This window comes from Pteropus alecto, unplaced genomic scaffold, assembly GCF_000325575.1.
Source record: "Pteropus alecto unplaced genomic scaffold, ASM32557v1 scaffold61, whole genome shotgun sequence".
Classification (NCBI taxonomy): Eukaryota; Metazoa; Chordata; class Mammalia; order Chiroptera; family Pteropodidae; genus Pteropus; species Pteropus alecto.
This window is the reverse complement of record NW_006434835.1, coordinates 14,913,519-14,919,451: the sequence shown is the minus strand read 5'-3', so window position 1 is coordinate 14,919,451 and position 5,933 is coordinate 14,913,519. Positions and strand designations below refer to the sequence as shown.

Sequence of the window (5,933 nt, the reverse complement as noted above, 5' to 3'; positions counted from 1 at the left end):
CTGCCTGGGGGCTGGCCGGGGAGGAGGCCAAAGCCACACATAGAAGGGCCCGAGGTGGCAGGCGGGGGCAGTGGGTGTAGTTCCTGGGGGGTGTGGGTGTTAGATGAGGGCCTGCGGTGAGGGGAAGAGAGTGTATGTTGGAGATGTTGGAGCACAAGGAAGTCACACCCGAGGGGGTCGGGTCTTCCCTGGGACAGTCTCCTGGCATCACCCCCACAGCACGCTTTCTCCTGGCTTCCAATACACTTTAAAAGGCCACAGGTCTACAGCCATGCCACCCTCAACGTGCCCGATCTTGTCTGATCTCGGAAGCTAAGCAGGGTTGGGCCTGGTTAGTACTTGGATGGGAGACCACCTAGGAAGACCAGGCACTGTAGGTGTAAAAAAAAAAAGGATGGGTTAAACCAACCTCCACTTATCTGGGATCCTAAGGAGAGGGATACTGTTGGGTTGGAAGGAAAGTGTCTGGAGATTTGGGGGGCTATGTTCCCTGAGAAGTAGACCACTAAAACAGCAATTTTCAGAACTAGATTTAAATATGTCAACCTCTCATTTTCAACCCTAAAGTCCCAGAGACCCTGAGCCATGTCAGAAGAAAGACCATGGCGTTGAGGAGCCCAGATCCGAATCCTTCCTGCGTGACCTTGGGCAGGTTGGCTACTGATCTGGAGCCTCCATCCTCTCACTGGAAACCTGGGATTCATTTTCTTGACGAGGCATGTGACCTCTGGTGTCTCCATCCCCAGTGCACATGCTGGGACCCTGGCTGGGTCTGGGGAGGGAAGGAGCCCTGCCTTTGGAGATGCCACCCTGAGCTCAGGGCTTTGGCCAGAGTGGTGCACTTGGGTCGAGGGAGGGAACTTCGGGGCCTCTGGGGACATCCTGGCCCTGACGGAATCACGAGGCTCACCCTCGGCTGGGGAAAGGAGGAATAGCAGCACGGTGACAAACACCTCACCTCTCACCGAGTGTTCATTCTTTGCTGGCTGTCACTTGGCTCATGGGACAGCAACATGAGCCTTATCGATCACCTGGGTGCTGCTTGGTCCAGCGTGAGGACGTCCGTTATTCCCTTTCCTTCCTGCCTGTCTCGGGAGAGAGCTGCCCTGCTCTGCTGGGCGACCTTCCCCCACCCACTCTGAATCCTCCTCCACCTTTTGCTCAGTCCATGGCTCTCTCTGTCTGGCCCCCATCAATTTTTCCCCTTCCCCCTAGAGCATTTCCTTAATGGCACCCATTCGTCTTAGACACATATTGTCCCTTGACCCCCCTCCAGATGCCTTATTTGTCCACTCCACTTGACGGGAAAACTTGACAGCACTCCCTGTATTTGACAGCTCTGCTTTCTCACTTCCCACCCACCTGGCAGGGCCTTCAACCACCATCCCACAGGGACCTCTCAGGAGCTGGGGCCCAGGTGATTTCCCTCCTCCCTGTCATCCCTTTCCCATACTCTGTGTCCTCCTGCCCCACTGGGTCTTTTCGTCTTCCTGTTCTCTAAGCGTTGGAGGTCCCCAGGCCTCCAACCCCAGACCCCTCCCGGAGGCCCCCATTTGTGTATCCACCTGCGGCTGTGAAGAGTGACAGAGCTACCCATGGGTCCGGCCTGCAACGAGTTCTTTATATGTATTGTCTCATTTAATTCTGGTGCAAAAGCTTCCTACCCAGGTAATCGTGCCCCTTTTACAGATCAGAAAATTGAGACTCAGGAAGATTACATAACGTTCTAGGTAGAAGATGGACAGAGGTGCCATCTGACATTCCAGCCCACCAGACGATTTCCATCCTCCAGGCTTCCTCAGAAAGAGCGTCTGGCCCAGTGAGGGGGGTGGGGTGGTTGCCTGTGCTCTCATTGATGAGCGTAGAACATGGGTTTAAAAAAAATTAATATAACATGATTTCCCTCTGTTCTAAAATTATATTAATTGCACCAAATTTTAAATCCCCCCCCCGCAAAGAAAGCAAAAGCAAAAAATCATTTATCATCCCATTTTCCAGAGATAATTGCTGTTGGAATTTGTTCTTCTACTTTGCTTTAGAGTCATATATATATATATAATTGCATGATTCCTTATTGTACCATTTGTAATAATTATTAGCATTTATTGAGAACTCGCTCCGTGCCAGAAAATATTTTTCTGTTAACATTTTATTGTGAACATTTTCTTACTTCACTATTCTTTAAAGACATCATTTTTATTGGCTGCATGCTATTCCACCCCATAGATAGACCGTGATTGGTTTAACCCATCCTGTTTTTGGACAACACATTGTTTTCCTTTTATTTGGAGGGTGCTATTATCAACCATACTGAAGTGAGTGAGCATTCTATGATGTTCTTTCACTAATCAGCATACTTTTAATATATTTTTGTAAAAAACGCACCAAAAAAAAAATATATATATATATATGGCATAGTTAGGAGAAAAGCAACAGAGAAGAGTGTGATGGTAGCAGTGTGGTGAGCTTGAGTAGAAGATGCCCACGTTCTTTAAAAAAGCATCCCAATACGATAAAATTGTATAGAACTAAATGCACACACACATAATAAAAATGGGGAAAACTGAATGAGGTCAGTGGATTATATTACTGTCAAATCCTGGTTTTGTAAAATGTTACCACTGGGAGAAACTGTAAAGGTGGGATCTCTCTGTATTATTTCTTACAACTGTTATGTGAATCAACAATTATCTAAATAAAACTAGTTAAAAAAAAAAAAGCAAATCTAAAGGAGCTGTGATCCATGCGTATGTACCATTTCGCGGTAAACCATTTTTCGTTAAGATTATATTACAAACATTCCCCATGTTTCAACAGCCCTGGCAGTTAATTGCTTAATAACTGCACAGCAGTCCATCTTCTGGGTATAAAATTGTTTCTTTAACCATTCTCCATTACTGGGTTTTAGGTTATTTCCAATTTTTAGCCACTGTCAATAATGCCACAATGAACATTATTATGCATTGGACACTTTTATTCTGTTAACTATTTCATTAGGTTAAATTCCCAGTGAGGGGGGTTACTGGACATAAGTTGGAATTTTGTGGCTGTATTTTGTATTATTAATTTAATATTATGATACCTTTATTATTGCCTTTATTAATGTATAAGATTGGCTCTTTCCCAAGCCAGCAAAAATTCTCTGCTGTGCCTTTCGGCTTTCAGCTTTGTAGGAAAAAAACAAGCAAACTTCCAACGGGTCTCTTTCTACCTACGCAGTGTCGCCTGGGATTTCACTGGCAGAATGCAGGGGCCGCAAAGTTCAGCTAGAGGAGCTGTCACCGGCATCACCCTCCCACCGGGCCTTGGCAGGCGTCTTGGGACCTCACGGAGACCGGTAGCGCCCCCCACAACCTTCTCCCCAGGAAGACAAAGCAGCAGAGGTGGGGGTGGGGGGTGCGACTTGTCTGAAAACAGAGCAGCCTTTGCTCACCCGCCGGGCGCTCTTTTCAGAGCCGCAGAAAAGCCGTTTCTAGAACACACTGGATTCCGTTGAAAAAACGGTTGAGTAACGGCCGCGTCGTTCGGGCGCCGGTTAGGTAGGGCACAGGTTAGGTAGGACGCAGGTGAGGTAGGACGCAGGATGACAGGCTCCCCATTCGTTGGGGGCGATCGCCGCCTGGGAGGCGCAGCAGGGCGAGTCCTGGGCGGCCGCTCCTCCCGAGCTTTCTCAAGGCTTCTGGGTCACTGTCCCGGAGGGAGCCACCGCCGCGCAGAGGCCGCAGACAGCTCGAAGTGCGGGGCAGGGCGGCCTCGGAGACGCCATGGCCATCCTTCGGGGCTGCAAAGGTGCCAGGGGCTGGCGCAGCGCTTCGCCCACTGGTGGTGTGTGGTTTTATTTTTTAATTTTATTTTAAAATATTTTATTATTAACTTTTATTTAATTTTTTAATGTTTTTATATTATTTTGAAATCTTATATTTGACTGTATTTTTATATTTCATTTTATTATTTTTTGCTTTATTTTTTTATTCCATTTTATTTTTAATTTAATTTTCTTTTAAAAGTTAAATTAAATCGAAAAAATTTTTTTGCAGTTAAGATTGCCAGATAAAATACAGGACGCTCAGTTAAATGTGAATTTCAGATAAGCAACAGATAATTTTTTAGCGTAAGTATATCTTGTTCAATATGTCCTATTTGGTAAAAATATGTCTCAAATAGTGTGTCCTGAATTTTTATTTAAATCTGGCAACACTATTTGTGGTACAACACCTATTTGGAGGAAATCTGAGAACCTTAATACCTAACACAGAGAAAATGAGGCAGTTTGTGTCATAAGGAGTTGGGGCAGGGAAGTGGGTGTCACCCAGTGCCTCCCGGGCCCACCCGGGGAGCCGCACTGAACAGAACCCATGTACCCAAGCTCTCCTACAGAGAATGAGCTTCCTGAGGGCGAGATGGCAGGAGTCATCTCAGTAACCAGCCTGCGGCCGCTGTCCCTTTCCCTGGTATTTAGAAGGGAACCACCCGGCACCAGCAGAGGGAGCCATGACCTCTGCACGGTGGGTTTTTCCCAGCCACAACGGATCCACATCCTGTGAAATGTCCTTCGGGCTCATATCCTGGGAGCAGCGAGCTCTCGGAGTGGGGCTCGGGCAGGCTGCTGTGGGACCCGGGCAGGCCACTGACACCTCAGTTTCTCTGTCTGTGAAAGAAGGCGGTTGCCGGCCTTACACAAGATGAGTGATAGGAGAAGTGCCTGGTGAACTGCAAAGCACAGATGCTCCACTGTGGGCCCATGCTTTCTCTTGTCTGCTTTCCTGTGGTAGAATCCGCAGACAACATTCACCCATTTATGGTGGTGTGAGCACCACAATTACAAATACCTCCGCCCCGCCCTCCTTTTTTTTAAGATCAAACATTTGTTGAGCGCCTGTCCCTAGGGCGTGCCAGACACTCCCATCACAGAGATGAAAGCTGCAGCCCTTCTGTGAGGAACTCGAGTCTGGCAATGAACACGGACCACACACATACCTGCGTGAGAAGCAGCAGGTGGAGGGAGTGCACCAGGGCATAGGTGGGTCCAGTGACTTATGAGGACACTGTTATGACTGTAAGTCCCTAGAACATTGCGCAGTCTGGCTGCCTCTAACCCAGCCCTGCCGGGCCCTCAGTCTAACCTACCCTATAAGAAGCTTGCTGGGGCAGTGCACACCTACATCCTCCCTTCTCCTTTTTTATCTGGCAGAAGCTCATTTCTCCTCATGCTTCAAGGCCCAGCTCAGATGTTGCCTTCTCTGAGAAGTCGTCCCGCCTTTCCTGGTGGTTCGAGGACAAATCTACAGCTCTCTGCTCTGTGGATTTGGGGACTGCAGGTGCTAAGGGTTAGAGGGAGGCCCAGCGGGAAGGGCAGCAGGGTTGGCCAGAGAAGCGGCAGGTGCAAAGGGCAGGGCAAGCGGTGTGGAGGCCCGCGCTCAGGGATGCAGCCGGAGTCTGAGCAGCCTTTCTCCTGGACCAAGTCGGAAGAGTCTGTCGGCCTTCCTGCGGGCCGGAACCGGGGTTTAGGCACAGGGAAGTGAATGGCGGAGGAGGTAGGTGGTGCACCTGCCAGGAGGGGGCGCTGTCGCACAACGTTCCGGATCTGGGGCAGGTGGCACTCATTCAAAACCAGCAGGTGCTACGCTGGCCCCGCTCTGGTGCTTGTACCCGTGAGGGTGTGTAGCGGGGGTGTGTGGGCAAAGACGGCTCAAACCCTGCAGTCATCCCTGAGGCTCCCCCATGCTCCGAGCCTTTCCCTTCATCAGCCCCATGGGGAGTCCCCAACCCTGAGGCTCTGAGCTGTTAGGGCCAGTGCTGGCACCTGCTGGCCTCCTGGGGTCCTCCAGGCTCTTTTCCAAGCGGTGGAGCACATAACAGACATGGTCTCTGTCCTCACAGAGCTTCTAGTCTAGTGGATGGAATGATGTTGGCCATGGGGCAGAAAAGCGGGT

The 5,933-nt window shown here is 49.5% G+C and overlaps 1 pseudogene; it reads left to right on the top strand.

Moving 5' to 3' along the window:
- The first annotated feature begins 261 nt into the window (after positions 1 to 261).
- LOC112478663 lies at positions 262 to 380 on the top strand (annotated as a pseudogene).
- Positions 381 to 5,933: the final 5,553 nt, after the last annotated feature.